At 37.3% G+C, this 18099-nt stretch overlaps 1 long non-coding RNA gene across 3 annotated transcripts in view; it reads left to right on the top strand.

Annotated features, from left to right (window-relative positions):
• LOC118656383 overlaps positions 1–18099 on the top strand; it is a 42628-nt gene that overhangs the window by 21847 nt on the left and 2682 nt on the right. For 2 of the 3 annotated variants that reach the window (XR_004967593.1, XR_004967595.1), the window contains exons 2-3: positions 1810–1910; positions 12570–16717. This is a non-coding gene — a long non-coding RNA (uncharacterized LOC118656383). Of the gene's footprint in view, positions 1–1809; positions 1911–12569; positions 16718–18099 lie in introns of those variants that run through there. The other variant, XR_004967594.1, reaches the window with a different exon arrangement.

Raw genomic sequence — 18099 nt, 5'->3', positions numbered from 1 at the left:
TTAAGGGCCCTAAAATACCATGGCTACTCCAGTGACTGGGCCTTCACTCCTGTGGGCCCTCTTTTCTAAAATACCCTTGTTTGTCCAACTTATTAAGGAAGACTGCTAAATCTGCAGAATGCTCACCAAGTCCATCTTATTTTATGAAGGCAGAAAATCTTCATAGCTAAGCAACCACAAAATATGATCGGATGATATGGGTTCAATTCCTAATCCTGCTTTTTTTGTTGTTACCACTCTTCACCCAAGGATATTTTTCCACTGATTTTTAGGGAGAGTGGAAGAGGGAGGGAAAAACAGAGAAACATTGATGTGAGAAAAACATATCGATTGGTTGCCTTCTGCACGAGCCCTGACCAGGGCCTGGGCTGGGGAGGAGCCTGCAATCAAGGTACATGCCGTTGACCAGAATTGAACCCGGGACCCTTTGGTCTGCAGGCTGCCGCTCTATCTACTGAGCCAAACTGGCTAGGGCACCTAATATTAACTTTTTAACTTTGTCAAGTTAATCTCTTAGTGTCAATTACTCTGTCTGTAAAATATTGATGATAATGAATGAATTTTGTAGAGTTGATGAAAGACTAAAGTACATATTATTAAACATATCTGGTACAAGATGTGTATTCAATAAATGATACTATGATGGTAAGGCTTTTGTAATTCCTCTAAAGTATACGGTTTTCCTTATCTGGTCCTTTTTACATCAATATACCCTGATTCGCAATTTAGTGGTTAATAAAATACTATCTTTTATTGTTTCTTATATTTTTGGATTGGTGGTGCCCTGAAATAGGTTGTAAATTCTTTGAAAGCAGAAACTATGGATTAGAATTCTTTCTGGACATATAGAACCTATTCTATAAATACTTAGGTAATCAATCAACATAAATAATTAATCATTTTTCAAACTTGAATTAGTTATAGAGAAAAGCCCATTGCTTCCTTAAGATAGAGATTTGAAATTCTTTAAGAATAATTATAAGTTAGTGAATAAAAAGAAAATTTAAAATAAAATAAAAAAAATTTTCTATTTTGATGCAGTCATCAATGTCCAAAACACCATTTCCAGAAAGTCTGTATTTTCCTCTTGGCTTTATTAGAGCTCTGAAAATCCTCAGCTTTACATTTTAAAAAGTTGTGTTAAATATTATCAGCCATACATAAATCTTCTTGTGTGTAAAATCTCATTCCCAAGGAAGTTATTTAATGACTAAAAGTAGCCTGTGGATCATGGGATCTAGCATTATCAAAATCTGAATACCACACCACTTCTGCATGCCATACTCAAAGATGAATGCTTTTCATGAGAAAACTCATTTTTCCTCCTTAATGTTAGTGTGCATGGTTTACATTTTTCTGGTTTACATTTTTAAGAGGGGATATGCACTATTACATGTGCATGAAATATAGTTGCTGAAGCTTATTTCCCTATACTTGGACTTATCCCAGCCATTAAACTTAAAGTTTAATCTTGTCCACGCCTTGTGACATGGTTGCTTGCCAGCAGTATAAAAATTTCATAGCTCAAGCCAATTTATTTAATACTTGAAACATTTGTACTTTTTTCCAAGGGCATATCAGAAGGAATATTTGTGTTTCTGTATCATAATGAATCAGTTAATAGCTCTTAGAAAAGTGAATGGGTAGATATTGGAAGAGGTCGAAGATACTGATGGTTGCCCACACAGAAGCATCCATTCTTCACATTTTCCTTCTCTAAAGGATCCCAATTTTATGATAACCATCACCTTTGTATTATGTAGCTAAGCAAACTAACCTTGGGTGGGTCATTATTCCACTACTCTACAGCCTCAAATACTGCACACAAGAGGACATCCAATCCAATTTCGACCAAAGGCATCTGAGGGGGAATTTGCTGGGAAATTCAACAAGTTTCCTGTCTTCTAAGAGTGAGTTATGAAAGCTCCATTTTTTCTTCTCTTGGCTGTAGTCACTCATTGTTGCAGGGTTTGTATCTTCTGAAGCCATCCTGCTCCATCCTATAGGTCATTATACAGGGAGTAGGACAGAGCTGAGAGCTCTAAATGAACCCGACCAGAATGATTGGATAATGCCTTCTCTGGAGTTCACCTTACCTCTGAATTTCCAGCCATGCAAGCCAAAAATTTTCCCAATGTTTAATCCATTTTGAGTTTCCTATTACTGTGAATGAGAGCATGCTAAATGATACAAAAATATTCTGAATTTATACACACAAGTATGCTAATGAAGATATCACTACTTAATTTTTGTATAAAGATTTTGGGGGTGTGTTTGAATAGATTGGAGTTAAAATTGAATTTCTCACCTTAATATTTATTACTGCTATATTTCAATCCTACATTTTTGGGGGGATCAAAACAAAATTAAAGAAAGATGAGGGGAAAACAGGGCATTCATTGTTAACTATGATCAGTTATTGGGATACATTTGAAGAAATGGATTCATCCCATAAATGAAAATGAATCCTCTGGCATCTAGGAATCAATATCAAATCGGGCCATCTGATTTTAGAAATACTTATAAACTTATGTTGATTAAGGTTTGAAAACTGACATTAATTCCCATCCCTTTTGAATAATGACAAATATTTTCGCAAAGCAAAGCATTCCTAGCCCATTAATAATTACAGTGTTGCTCTAACCACTAGTTAGCCAAGAAAATTCATAATGTAATTCAGTAAAGATTTTAATACATTTTCAATTTATTTATCATGAGATTAAAAACCTAAAGTTAAAAATGGAGTCACTACAGTTCAAAGAAAGGCTTCATGTACATCTGGATTCAAGGATTTTACATCTTCATTTTACAGATGAGAAAGCTGAGCCTTAGAGAAAGTAACTTGTGAAGCTCATTGAGTTAGTAAATGAAGGAATGGAGGACATACAGCCTCTGGAACCCATGTCCTTCACTATGGTGTCATGTTGCCAAGAGTACTAAATCAGGCTAAATGGGGTGGAGACAGGAATCCAGAGCTCCTGAATTTCAGACTGGTCCACACTTGTCTCATTGGGTTATATAAAGTGAATGTGGCTTCAGAATTAGGGAACTTCTTCTTCTTTTTTTTTAATATACATTTTTATTGATTTCAGAGGAAGGGAGAGGGAGAGAGAGATAGAAACATCAATGATGAGAGAGAATCATTGGTAGCTTGCTTCCTGCACACCCCATACTGGGGATTGAGCCTGCAACCTGGACACGTTGCAGGGAATGGGAATGGAACCATGACTGGGAATGGAACCATGACTCCTGGTTCATAGGTCAATACTCAACCACTGAGCCATGCTGGCCAGGCTAGAATTAGGGAACTTCTTAGAGTGAATCCCCTGTAAATGAGCAGTAGAGCAGAGATGCCTGGATTCTTAATCCAACTCTGCCATTTACTGACCTTGTATACCTTATTTACGACCTTGGTTAAAACACATAGTGCCAAGAAGGTGAGCAAACATATTAAGAACAGTATGCCATATATGCCAGGTCCCTTGAAACAGCAAGCATGGACCGGCTCCCGGCAATTTACCTTCTCTCTATATATTTCTTTAGCACAGGAAGAATACAAATTTCCCTGTCTATCTCATAGGTTTTGATGAGTAAACCAAATTGTTTATACAAAAGAAAATATGCATTATCATGATTGTGTGATTTTCTTATTCCTTCTCAGGCTTTTCCACAACTGAAAATCTATAACAAATTATAATATGAGAGATATCTACTGTTATTGTTGTTGTTAATCCTCTATTAAGGGACAGGATTGCCCATCCATTAATTGTGAAGGGATTAAGAAAATAAAAACATGTCCCAGCACTCAAGATAATTTTGGGAAACTTGATAATAGGACTTTGGAACTGACCTTAACACAATAGCCAAAGGGCGGTCCAACCATGAAAAACCCTATTTAAAAAAGGGAACCATCCCATTTCAATTTTCTCATTTGTAAGATGTGGAGCAGATTTTAAAAGATGTCTTCTCATCCCCCCTGAATAAAAGGAAAATAAATCTTATTTATGTAGCATATACATTAGATAATTGTATTTTCTTTCTACACTTGACTGAACAAACACCATATTTTCATGACTGTAGAATTTCTTGAAATGAAAAGATTATGGAGAAATTTACATGTAAAACAACTGAAGAAATAAAAAATATAATCATTTATATAGTTAATTAGAAACATCCATTAATAAAGATATTCTGTCAAAATAATAAGTCTCAGCCCAGCGGGCGTGGCTCAGTGGTTGAGTGTCGACCTATGAACAAGGAGGTCATGCTTCGATTCCCAGTCAGGGCACATGCCCACTGTGTAGGCTCGATCTTCAGTTGGGACTTGCAAGAGGCAGCCAATCAATAATTCTCTCTCATCACTGAAGTTTCTTTCTCTCCCTCTCCCTTCCTCTCTGAAATCAATAAAAATATATTTTAAAAAAAGTTTCAGATCTAATGGATTTCTTAACACATAGATATTCTAAGTGCAATGCTAATATGTTTGTTTTTTATGCTATTTTTTTCCCTTAGGTAGATTTTTCTAGGATTGAGTGCAATTAAACTCTAGGTACCAAATATCAGTCATTTAGGGATACAGTTTGTTGGATTTTCATCATGTAAAAGCATAGTATCAAAGAATGGAAAACACTCTGATCTAAGATACAGAAGTTCCAGGTTCTAGTACTTATTGGCTGTATGAAAGTAACTATGTCACATACTATGCTTGCATATTTCAATATTATCATCTGTTAAATGGAAATAATATGTACTTGGTTTACTTCAAATGTTTTATAAGTGTAAAATAAAATGGGCTCTATAGTACTTGGTACACCATAAGTACCAACTTATATTTCTATTAATCATCTGTCCAAGAGTTGCTGTGTGTATCTTTATTCTGTTCATAATGCGAATATGTGTTGAAGTTTTAAAAATAACAAAAATTCTACCTCATGGGATGTGTACTAATGAGATCCAAATGTGATGTGTACTAATGCCTGTGACATGGCTGAATCAAATGATTATTTGCTCTCAATTTTTTTCTCAGGAACCCATGTACCATAAATTATTTGGAAAACCAGCTTTAAAAGCAACCTATGAGCCTTTTATACTGTTTGCCTATTGTTACTTATAGGAAACCCTTAGTGAATCCCTTGAATGTGAAATACAATAATGCTAACTATGTACAAAATTTATATTCTGATATTTATGTATATTCAGGGATGGTCTGTGTACTTAAAAAAGATCTATAGCTACTTTAAGTGTTAAACTATTTCTATTACTTTTTTAAAAACAGAACAAAAATTAAATTAGTAGACTTTTTCTCTTTTACCATTCTGGCAGGCTAATCATGTGAACTAAAATATGGATAAGGAAGCATATCTGGTTCTAATTTCCAAAGTCAACACCAGATGTTGTTTCCAAGGTTTGCCCTTTTTAAAATTTTAACTTTTATGAAGCCATCTCAGCCCAAGGGGGAAAAATGACTACAGACTAAAATTTTGTATTTTATATTTTTACTTATAAAATATACTTATGGGAACATAAGTGAATGATCCATAATGACCAGATACTCTTTTGATATAAATATATTATATGCAATGCTAATATATTGTCAAATCCTTTTAACCTAGAATATGAAATGAGAAGTTTGCCCCAAGTAGAAATACCATATTCCTTATGAAGCCCCTCACCCACCGCTGGGATAGAGAGAGGACCTTGGGAAGCATTTGTATCCCAGGAACCTTATGAGACCTTCAATTTGGCCGCCCCTATTAGCTCTAAAAGTTTGCTCTAGGGACAAAAGTGAGTCATGTGTCACCACTGAGTATGGGGAAACTCCAGCCATTCATAAATTAAAAAATATTTACCTTTAAGCAATCATTTCCAAATTATTGCCCAAAGGTCTTTTTCAGGCTCTCTGTAGTTATAATTACTGACGATGCAGATAGGCTATTAGTCAAACAGAATTACCAAATGTTGAAACACTTACAGTTATATTTCCAAAGTGATGGGACAAACCCATGATTTAGTACTGTCACTCTTTCTTTAAAGTAAGTTTTATGGGTATGGATATTTATCTATTTATGTTGACAAGATATTTAGTAAGTTTTATCTTATTTGAATGTAAAAAAGAGCACCTATTCACCTATTAATTCAACAAACATGTATTGAGGGCTTAAGGTATATCAGGCACCAGGAAATGGAAGATATATATTTATCTCAGAATCTATAAATAAAGGGAAGCAAGCATAGAACAATTACAATAGTCTATCATAAGAACGCACAGTATTGAACTGACTTACATTTATCCTTTATTCATTCATCAGTGTTTATTGATCACCTACTACATGCTGGGGTTCAGAGATAAATCATGGTGAAAAGTCAGCGAGACAGACACAGGCCTTTCCTCTTGGAGCTTATATTTCCAGTTGTCCATTGGGCATCCTCGCCCAGATGTTCCACCTGTACATAAAAAAACTCATGTAAAATTAAGGTAATTATTACTACCCTGAAGTATTTGAATACTTCTGTTAAGGGACTTCCATTCCTTCATTTCCTGAGACCTCAAACATCAAATCATCAACTCTTTTCCTTTGCCTTCCACAATGAGTCCATTCATTTTGCTTTACAAATACGTTGCCATTTTCTCTTTTCTATCCTCGCACTTCCCTTTTAGTACACCTTCTCATTACCTTTCACTTGGCATATTGCAAAGTCTCCTATCAGATTTCACTTGTCTTCTATTTTTTCTTTCTCATTTATATGGATAAGACTATTAGATGATTCTTCCTAAAGAATACTAACCATGACACTACCTTGTTCAGGAGTCCTCAATGTCTCCCTAGTCCTTGTCTAGTGAAGAAAAATCTCTCCAGTATGTCATTTATGCCTACCACAATAGCCCTGATCCCACTAAGCAATGGATATAAATTACATGTATGCTCCATTACAGTGGTGCCATGCTACTCCCTGCAGAGAATATTTCTTAAACTTCTGTTTCTGATATTTTAACTTTGTTCTGGGCTTTTAAAATAAATAAATAAATAAATAAGAGAGAGAGAGAGAGAGAGAGAGAGAGAGAGAGAGAGAGAGAAGAGAGAGGACGGAAGGAAGAAAGGAAGGAGGGAAGGAACGAAGGACGGAAGTAAGATAGAGAAAAAAAAAAGAGAAAGTTTTCAGCTTGTGTATTGGGGTGTTCTGAAGATTGTTGCATTCCATTACATTCCAACAACAATGGCACAGGCTTTCTTCTGCATCTCTGATTATGTAGTTTATTGGGGGTCTATTTTCTACCCTTGATTTCGAGAACCAAGATAATAGAACTGACAAGGGCCTTCTTAGGCAGTTAGAGGAAGAGAAGAAATGGTATAGAAAAATAAGACTTTTCCTGAGTCTGTTAAGTGGATGGTAAGACTGGCAACAGTCATACATTAATAATTTTGTTCCCAATCACACTCATTTGCCAGCTGTAGTCAACACTTGGCACCCTCCAACTTCTCCCTTTCTGGCTTCCACTTGTCAACACCTGCTGCATTAAAAGCTCATTGCAGGAGCCTGACCACTGTTCCATCATGAGAACATCAACACGTGTGCCAAGAGCTGGCTCCTCAGGCTGATGCCTGTACCTCACCCTCCAGACGAGTGGGACCATAGGCTCTTTCTCAAACATACTCTGATTTCTTGTCTCCATGTCTTACCTCTTTCTGAAATGATATCTTCTGATTGCTCCCTGTTACAGTTCTGTCATCCAAGTTCAATATCTTATGGCAGCTGTTCTCTGATGCTTTCCCCACTTTGATCATTGTCTATTGCCAAAAAAAGGATTCTGATTACATTGAATAATATGCATAATTCAAGACCAACTTATCTATATGAATGAAAAATGGTGACAAGTACTTCTATTTATCAGCCAAAATGGGACTGCCATGTGGCAATAGCATAAAGAGAATTAATAATTTACTTCATCTTCATAATTTGAAAATACACAATCCTTAGCAAATTTTAAGCATTTTGAGAGATATACATTATTTTGAAACTTGGAAAGCATAACGAACTCAGCTTTGATCTCACTGAAGAAAATTCAGAATTATAGGCATAAGAGGCAAATCTATATGATACAATAATATTGATCAAAATGGGTTAATTTAATAATTTTCATCTAGGGCAAACAGTAATGAGCATTTTGCTTCAGGAGACAGTTTACTATAGGAGACTATTGTGCTTGAGAAATTTGCTGCACTGTGTTCAGAAAGGTTTGGAAAAACCTTATACAACCCATACTCCAGTTGGGGTCTTTTCCCCCTCCTTGAAGTATGAGTAGAACTTGACTCAAAACTCCTATAATTTAAAGTTTACTTCCTCTTCCTTTTGTCCACTTCACCTCTCCATTAAAGCTACCCCGGCTGCTCTCCTTGTCACCTTTTTTAATGATTGAAGAAACAAGTAAATACATTTATTAATTAGTTTACAAAAACTGAAGTAGGCTTGGGTTCTGTAACTTTATTGAACATACTAGGAAAATGAGGTCTCATATACGGTACCAGCTTTTGTTATTTCTTTTTTTCTCTCTTCCCATCTTCCTTTACTTTTCACTCCTTTCTATACCTCTCTGATATAACCAGGACATTTTTCCACTTTACCTTGCAGAAGGGTTGTAAGACAATCTTACTTGCACCTTTAACTCCAAGTGTGTATGAATTTTTTTTTAAAGAGTTTCCACGTCTTCCCTGATGGGAATTCTGGTCAACACACTTTTGTTGTTGTGCCTTTTGCTACTAAGGCAATTAGAAATCAGGACTTATATTGGTGGGATTAACATACATTATATGTATTGATAAGAAGATATCATCATTTTTATTTTTAAAGCTTATAGGAAGAGCAGATCATGTCTATTGGGCTTGATTATGTGGTACCTAATCCAGTACCATAAAATGAAGGTCTAGTTTTTACTTTGCAATGAAAGATAATGCTACTGATGGAGATTAGTGATAATTCGGATGTCAGACATTTATGGCAGTTACTTCTGTGAATATGGTCCATATTCCAGAGATTGTCCATTGTAATGACTATGCAAGACTGTTAAGATACAGTTTAAAATATGAGGGCAATACACAGGGGTGGGCAAAAGTAGGTTAAGAATTGTTCATATAGAAAATAACATAATTAATAAATAAATAATTATACAAGAGTAAAATCTCTGTTTCATGTACTCACAAGTGTGAACCTACTTTTGCCCACCCCTATATGTTAACAGTTTTTAGAAGAGTGAGATACATAGATTACCTTCTTGGGTTGTTATTAAAATAATATTTATCAGTAGTTTCCCTAATCAAACCATAGTGAAACATTTTTTTTACAATTTTAATAAGTACTTCTTTAATGAACACATTACTATTAATAAGCATGAATAGTAATTTGCTTAGGTATAATTTCTCTTTCATTTATTTATTTGTTTGTTTATTATCTAAAGTTTTACATATGTCTCCTTCCCCCCCTCCCCCGCTTAAGTCCCCCCCCCCCCATTCCCCGGGCAAGCCCCCATCATCCCAGTGTCTGTGTCCATTGGTTATGCTAATATGCATGCATACAAGTCCTTTGGTTGCTCTCTAATCCCCCCCTCTTTTGCCATTTGTTTCTGGATCTATTCTTGTTCATCAGATTATGTTGATCACTATATCCCACAAATGAGTGAAATCGTGTGATATTTATCTTTCTCTGACTGGCTTATTTCGCTTAGCATAATGCTCTCCAGGTCCATCCATGCTGTTGCACAGTGAAACATTTCAATGGGCGTGTTCTTGCTCTGAAAGGAAGGACAAAAGGTGTTAGGTATTTGATGTGCCAGAAAATCCCCAAGTTCCACCTGTACAGCCAACCTGGAAAATGGCTCTAAAATTGCATCCAATTACCCTATGTAATGGGTAAAAATTTCTAACTAAATTTTGGAATTTGAAAAAAAAAGTCCTCCTGAATCTTAAAAGGAGAATCTTAAAAGTCTAAAAAGGAGAAATTACATAGGAAAGAACTGAAAAAGAATCCATGTACATCTCAAGAAATATAAACTTTTTTCTTCATTCAATAATTTGTAAAAAAAAAAAAAAAAAAGAACATACAAAGTTTATTAGAGGTACCAGAGAAAAAGGACATTTTAATCAGGATGACATAAAATAACCAACATAACGACTGTTTTTTACTTTGAACAAAATACTATTTTAATGGATGTAGTAAATGCATGAATACAAAAATAATGGTGTAAACAATAACAAGCCTTTTGATTGCTTTTGGAGTGATTATTTTTGTAGTGGTTATTGATCCAAATGCTAGCTGCTGACTGATGTCTCCACGCACCCAACCCTCCCAGTTTTGTAGCTAAGGCTTTCTGAGTGCCTGTGGGGATAGTCAGGTTGGTGGCATTTACCAAGAAATATTTCTTAGTTTACACATTTGTTTTGACGTGAAAAACTTTTAGCTGGGGATTCAGCCCTGAGCTCATGGGCGGACCCCATCTGTTTACCCAGGTCTCATTCCTAGTGTTTGTACCTAACTTCTACATTTAGGAGCAGGAAACAACGTTCACAGACACTCACAGATTCAGAGTGTGAAGATACATAATGAATTGTAATGGAATCAAAGTCAGGAGATCAAAAAAGGTTGTTTTCCATGTTCTCGTAATTTCCTCCCGGGGTGCAGCTCACTTTCTGTTTTTTCAGCTTTGGTTGCTGATTATCTTCCCTAAGGCATCTACAATTTTCCTTCAATAAAGTGAAATGACCATGTTATTGTGACTTCTGAGACCTCTTGTCCTTCATGTAAGATGAGTTAACAGACAGATGCACCTCATGCATTTCTCATTATTTGTATTGTGTGGATCCTTTGAGAACTGGAAACTAGTATTTACACCTGCTTAACCTAGATAACCTAGAAGATTATTAATCTCTGGGTGTTTTTCTTAGAAAGTAAAATTGTTAGTGAATTTTATTAATTAAAAATTATCAAATAAAGCAATCAAATATAGTGCAGGCGCCCATCTATGTGCACATAGGCATATGTGTGTAAATGCAGATGGGCCTGATTTTTGTAGTGCCCTGTGTCAGTGTTTATCTTTGGGAGAAATGGAATTCACAAGTTCCATTTACAAAGTAAGTTTAACTTTCTGGTAAACATTCCTTCACACTTATCTCCCTTCTTTCTAGTTTTACCCATTATCTTCAAAATTGAACATTTCTTTCCAGGCCAAGGTGAAGAAAATATTTTGGAGTGGCTGTGCTTTATGGCACCTTTCAAGTGATTCGGTAAAGGACATTATAAAGATATTTGAAGTGATGATCAAAGGTCATAGCGATGACTTTTGTTAGGGACAAGCAGGCACCTGCTGGCCCATACGTGACTTTGTGAAGCGTACCGTGGAAGGAACAAGGGGTGGAGGTCCAACAGACCAGCGTTGCAACCTGGCTTTGCCACCTTGGCCATGTCACTCCATCCTGAAATCTCCTCTATCTTAAAAAGTGGCTTTAAAGTTTAAAGATAATATACCTAAAGTGCATAGCACAAGGTGACTGGCACAGAGTAGATATGATTGTTTTTATAGGTTCAAAGACTGTATCTCCCAAGCCACTCTTAGGAGCCGATGATTAATACCGTGTTAGAGGAAAAGAACAGGAACTCACCAAACAGCGCTGGGCTATAGCTTCCCGCCTGCATTTATTTATGTTATTGTGTAGCTAGTGATCCTGTGGATATTAGAATTCTTTTCTTCATAGCGTTCCTTTTTGTCAGGGAAAAAATAGTATTTACAACTACTGCCCTTTCCCCCCTGGGATATTAGAAAAGTTACAATTGTCAACATTTGCTAGCATTTTGAAGTTTCTGAAAAGAAAGATGCTAAACATTAATTATACATAGTTACAAAATAAGCTCCTTGATGGAAAAGTTTTTAAAAAACGAATTAGAAGGGGGAGGAAATTAACAGCAGAAAGGAAACTTTATATTTTGGCAAGCTCTGAAACATGGGAACATTATTCTTTCATGGTTTTCCATGAATTTGAATCTCCTGACAGTTTCTCAATTATAGCTTGTAACTGCGGGCTTCAAAGCAATCCTGCAGTTCACTTCACCTCAGCCAGTCCGTCAATAATGTTTATTGAATTCCCATGGAGTGAAGGGCCCATTTTCATTTTCCTCAGCACGGGGGCCTTGATCCAGAGAGTCTGTCATGCAGCCAGCCAGACCTGCTAATGGTCTCTCACTTTGAATCCGCCCCAACAGTGTTTTCCCAGAGACCCTCTGAAGCTGGCGCTGACCTCCTCCCATCTGCACACACTACATCGTGTCTCTTCCTGCCTGGACCAGATGAAAACCCTTTAGGCCGGAAGCTTTCCCAGATTAATACCAGACCCTTAATCTCGTCCCACCTCCTGCCCAATGCCGTTCAACTTCATTTTATAAATATGTGTATTGTTTGGGCTGAACTGAACCAAACCATAAACTCTGCAAGTTTAAGGCTTACGCTCAATTATAGGATCACAGGGTATCCAAGTTCAAAGGGGTTTTCAAGGTTTAGCTTAATTATCTCTTTTTTTTTTTTTCAGATGAAAATAAATCGAAACTAAGATCCAGTAAAAGGAAATGACTTATCACAGGATAGTGAAATGGCAGTAGGCTTCGGAGTCCGAAAATAAAATCGAAGGATATTTCCTGGCCCCACAAATTGTAGGGGAGCAGGTCATGGAACCCTCTGTATCTTATTTTATCTTAATCTCTAAATGGGGGGTTAATAATTATTAACATCGTTGACATTTCAGAAATGAATGTCAAATGCCTGGAAAATTTGAGATGTTCAATAAGTGATAACTATTCTTCTCCAAGGTCACAGCTGATGAATGGCAGACTGAAACTTGAACCCAGAACTTCTGAGTCCAAGTTCATTGCTTACTCTTTCCTGACCTAATGCTTATTTCCAAAGGAGTGCCACTCCCTTGATGAGGGCATTCAGTAAACATCTCTCAGGGACAGTAGTTTCCCAGGCACATTAGAATTCTTTTGAGGCAGGCAGGTAGGAGGGATTTTGTTATTTTTTCTTGCCTTGGGGAAAGGTTTCATCAGTAAAGTAGCAATAAAAACATTTTCTCTATTAGTGGAAATGATTAACACTCCTTTAGTTAGGCAATATTTTCCCACCCGGCCTCACACAAACCAAGCCACACAGATGGGGCGATCAGAAACCCTAAGAAAACAGCAACAAATTGGCTTGGTGAGTGGATGTGGTTGGAAATCTTTCATCTGGTTCGTCTCAACAGGTTGTGGAAGTTATATGGGTTTTGAATGAAGTTGAAAATCCAAGCAGAATGTATGAATATCAAGCCACAGGTATCAAAGTTTGGAGAATCTGATGAAAAACGAACCAATGTAAACGCAAACCTGAGGACATTACACGCCTCCTTTCCTGAGAGCCAATTTGGGGCAGGAAGAAACACTTAACTTGCTGCAGGAGAGGAATATGCAGCCTTTCTAATTAGTTATCACCTCGGTGTTTATTTTTCACTGAATCCCTGGGCTGGAGTGATTAACATACCTGTGGCTCAGAAATCCAGGCAGGAAGGCGTGAACCTGGACTGAAAGCCGATGCTGAATGTGTCCGCACTGGCTGTCCCTCCAGAATACAGCCCTGCCATGAACAAAAGAGTTTTCTGAAGTGTAAGTGCTTCCACAGCCCGCCAACTCGCCCTGCCAAATGTGCCCTTCATGGACTGCTTGGCAATGGTAGTTCCAGATGGAAAGCGGAGGGAGGGTGGATGAATCAGTCCAGAAGTGATGCACATTGTCCACTGCCTTGGTCTCAGTCAAAAGACATTGCCACTCCACCAAGTCCTGCTCCAGCTTGTTTGTAGAAGTAAGACTTTTTTCCATTCACACAAACATCTGAGACACAGTGTTGAGCTATCTTGTTTCAGTCAGACCCATGGGTGAAGCTGCTGGTGGGTGAGATTGTGCAGAACAAAGAAGCATCTCTTGTAAATTCCAGAATGGCATATCAAAAAACTTTTTTTCCTTACCTGGCAGCAGTGCTTCAGCCATCTTCAAAGGGTCTAACCCTATGGAATCTTTTAGGCTGAGTAAACTGACACGTTTTTTTGATTTGGTGATTTGGCAAAGCAGCCACGGACCCTCTTAAAAATCTTGGGAACTGTGTTTGGAAGCTGCTTTGTCGGGCTCTTTGTCTAAAGCATCTATCTGGCTATTAAACTTCAGCCTCCCACAGCCCTTAAACAGATCTGAAGTTGCTTTCGGAATTTAGAGAAGGACGATCCAAACTGAAAATTTTACTTGTCACATTTAATTGTAATTAATGTTTATTGTTCATAGTACAATATGTGACCACTTCAGTTACAAATACTTGTGAACAGGCCATCACATGGATGACTTATAGCACAGTGTTTAGTTCAGAAGCGTAAATATTCTGAGAAAAAAAAAAAAGTAGTTAGGCCATTTATTAGTCTCTAGGTAAAAAAAAAACATCATGCTGAAAGAGTTAGTGGGTAATCTTGAATCGTTTTATAAAAGGGAATGGATAATAGCAGGTTTAAACTTAAAATGTTGATTGAGAGCACAGAGTCGGGGGAGGATTCTTGAGAGGCAGGGTCCTGGGGAAATACTCCGGGCAGCACAGGGACCCCTAACTCTCTCTTCCTCACAGCCATGAGAGAGGGAGCATACAAGGAGGGAATTCTCTTTAGACTAAGAAAATACATGGACTTCTATTTCTAGAGTTAAACAGGCAACAAGTAAGGTAAAGTGCTTGCCAACGCAATGAAAATATGCAGATAATTAAAGGCTCTTGGTAACAGAGCAGTGTCTTTCATGCTGAGCGTGGTAGCACCAAGGGACTCACCAAACTGCAAACTCTGGCTGGAGTTGACATCAAAATCCTGTTTTGAACATAAAAGCAGGTGCAACACAAGTTGAAAACAGCTTTTATTTAGATAAATACAAAAACGGAATGAACAGAGTTAGATACATAACCATCACTGTCTCCGAGGCACTGCTGTGGTGCGCTGGCAAGCAGAGGGCTTTGGGAGGACCTGCATGCTCCCTGCTGCCCCGTTCCATTACTTAGCTAAGGAGTTCTGGACTCGAAGCAGAGAATATGTTCATGGTTTCCTAGGTGATTTTAAATAGCACTTAGACTGTGCTTTTCAGTTACATTAATGTGACTATGTGTTCATTTTTAAGATAGCAGGTTGAGAACATGCTTTAGGTTCCCACTCTGTATTATTCAGGGACTAGAAAAAAAACAAACGTAATCCATTCTAGGTATTTAAATGAAAGGAATTTAATACAGGAGATTGGTTACCACATGATGGAAATGTGGAAAAGGGAAACAGGAAACAGAGAGAAATAAAAGATATTAAAAAACAGGAAGCTACTGTCTCTAAGCTTTGGTAACAAGCTCAGAAGGTAGGGCCACTCAGCTGTGGGTCGAGCCTTGGCCTGGGATCCTAAGAAGCCATTGCCAGAGATGCCAAGAAAAACAGAGAGAAGGGGGAGAAACACCATGGCTTTCCCCTCCTCCAATTTTCCAATGTTTCTCCAGCGTCTCTCATTAGCGAACAGACCCAGAAGAAGACAGAGGGGCCTAGGCACTGTCAGTCCCTGCAATATGAAGCCGAGAGGTAAAAAAAGAGCAACTGACACTCAACCTACCTTCACTGGACCTCCAAAGCTACATGTACAACATGCATAAATATATAACTACTCTTGAACTCAGAAGACCAGAATCGCGGATGAATCCATGAATGTTGGAAAATAGATGGAATCCAATTGAATAGAGAACTTATGGGTCAGGATGTGTGCAGGGGAGAACCAATGGTGAGTTGCAGACACAGTGGAGAAAGTACTTAGGGCCTGGGCATTGGGTAGGGTCATTATTTGAAGTTCAGTAGTAAGGAGTAAGAATGCATGTTGCATTCTGTCCTTACCTTGGATCACAAAACCTAAGCAGCAAGTCTGCGTCCAATTGCAAACAACGAAAGTGGGCACCCTAATGAAAAGGGATCACCCAAAATCATGAAAACAGCCACTTTCCGGTGACATCTCTTGCCACGCATGCTTTTTTGCTAAAAACAGTGTGGTGTGCAAGCTGCAGCAGCAATTCCCACTCTCTTCCAAAGTAACTATACAAATAGATGCCCCATGACGATCTAATAAGGACTTTCAGTAGTAAAGATGAGTGCACAATCTAAAAGATCATACGCTTAAGGAAAGCCAACATCATAAAGGGAAGCAGTATATTCAATACCAAATGACACTGAGTTAGCAGAGAAGCCAAGAAAGAATTCTAAAATATATAACATTAATATTATGAATAAGGAAGGCTATTATGTCCACAAAATTAGTATAGGTAGCTTTGGAACAACCAGAGAGATAAATCCAATGTATCATTACTTATAATGAATATTAAGGAGGGAGAATGGAAAAGAGGTTCACTTTGGCTAGGATGTAAATTTAGTTCACAATTTTCAGTAACTACTCTTTTATTAAAACCAAAAATTTTAAGTTTAAATCTTGGCTTTTCTTTCATGAGACAAACTAAAAGCATTTCTATAGTTAGCTACGGGAACCAGGTTGAGTAGCCCAAAAGGAAATATAACTCCCGCAATTTTGGTTCAAGCAATCTATATATATAAAAGCCTAAGCGACCATTAGGACTGGGCGACCAGATGACCAGCCGGTAGCTATGATGTGCACTGACCACCAGGGGGCAGATGCTCAACGCAGGAGCTGCCCCCTGGTGGTCAATGTGCTCCCACAGCCAACCTTCCGCGGTCCCTCCCCCATGCCGGCCCGATCATCAGGACTGGGTGAGACAGCCCTCATCGCCCCAACTACCTATGTACCAGGCCTCTAGTGATAATATGAAAACTTTTGAAATTAGATTCTCCCACCTCAATACACAGTGACAATTGAATGTCATCCTTGTGAAGAATCTTTTTTTTTTCTTGTTTTGCTTTCAATGCTTTGCTTCTTGATGACTTTTCTGAGAAGTGTGTGTGTGTGTGTGTGTGTGTGTGTGTGTGTGTGTGTGTGTGCTGTATCAAAGTTAGATATGTGGATGAAGGAAAGGCTCCATTCTGGAATCAATTTTATCCAAATCTCCCCAAGGTAGTATGGGAGCTCAGAGCTCTCAGCAGATACCTAGATAATTTCTAGTTATCAGAAAAGGCTTAGAAGTAGTATATAAGAGCCACAGAGATGTCTTAGTAGCATTGCTAGAATTATTAATACGAGTTTCAACTTTTCTCCACAGCCTACAGGTTATTCTCTGTCTTTTACTTACTCTCAATGTGGCAGGCACCATTGTAACTCTAATTACAAGAGTAGAACTTATTGTACTTCATCAATTTTAAAATGCATGTTTTTATCATCTCTGAAATCATAAGGCATCTTACAATTGATGGCATTTCAGCTTAATTAATAAACATTTTTAAGGGTACATAATAGTGTATCTTAGAGCATCTTAGACAATAAAATTTTTCTTTTGTTTATATGCTTATTTTCATTAATACAGGAAATGTGACTTATCTTGGTAAATAATCCAGCCTTCGTCCATTGTTCAGGGAATGAACACGTATGTTTGTCTGATGGAATATTTTTTATTATAGTAAAATATTGCTAAATATATATTTTATAGAATACTATAGAGCTGTGCTTCCTAACTGAACTTGACCAACTAGCAGAATCAATACAGACATTTGAGCCCTCCTGCTGAGGGTCTGGCTCTAGATATGGCTGAGAATCTATAATTTTATAGAGACCCAGGCTAATTCTGGTGATCAGAGAGGCTTGAAGAGCCATGCTACAGAGAACAAAAAAGAAATGTCTATCTGCCTTATAGGAAGCACCTAACATTAAAAAAACAACATTTAAATGTTACTATCTTAAAGTAGGGAAAGAAAAGCATACCAAAATTCCTATTCTTTCATATTTAAAATTTCTGCTGTTTTATAAAAACAATGTACATGTTACTTTAATAAATTTTCCTAGCATTAAGAAATCAATGACCTGAACTATATTAAAAATTAATTTTCAGTGACTTTTAAAGTTCAAATAGAATTGTAACCA

Source organism: Myotis myotis, unplaced genomic scaffold, assembly GCF_014108235.1.
Source record: "Myotis myotis isolate mMyoMyo1 unplaced genomic scaffold, mMyoMyo1.p scaffold_m19_p_5, whole genome shotgun sequence".
In the NCBI taxonomy this organism is placed as follows: Eukaryota; Metazoa; Chordata; class Mammalia; order Chiroptera; family Vespertilionidae; genus Myotis; species Myotis myotis.
Note: the sequence above shows the minus strand (reverse complement) of the source record. Positions and strands in the feature narration are given on the sequence as shown.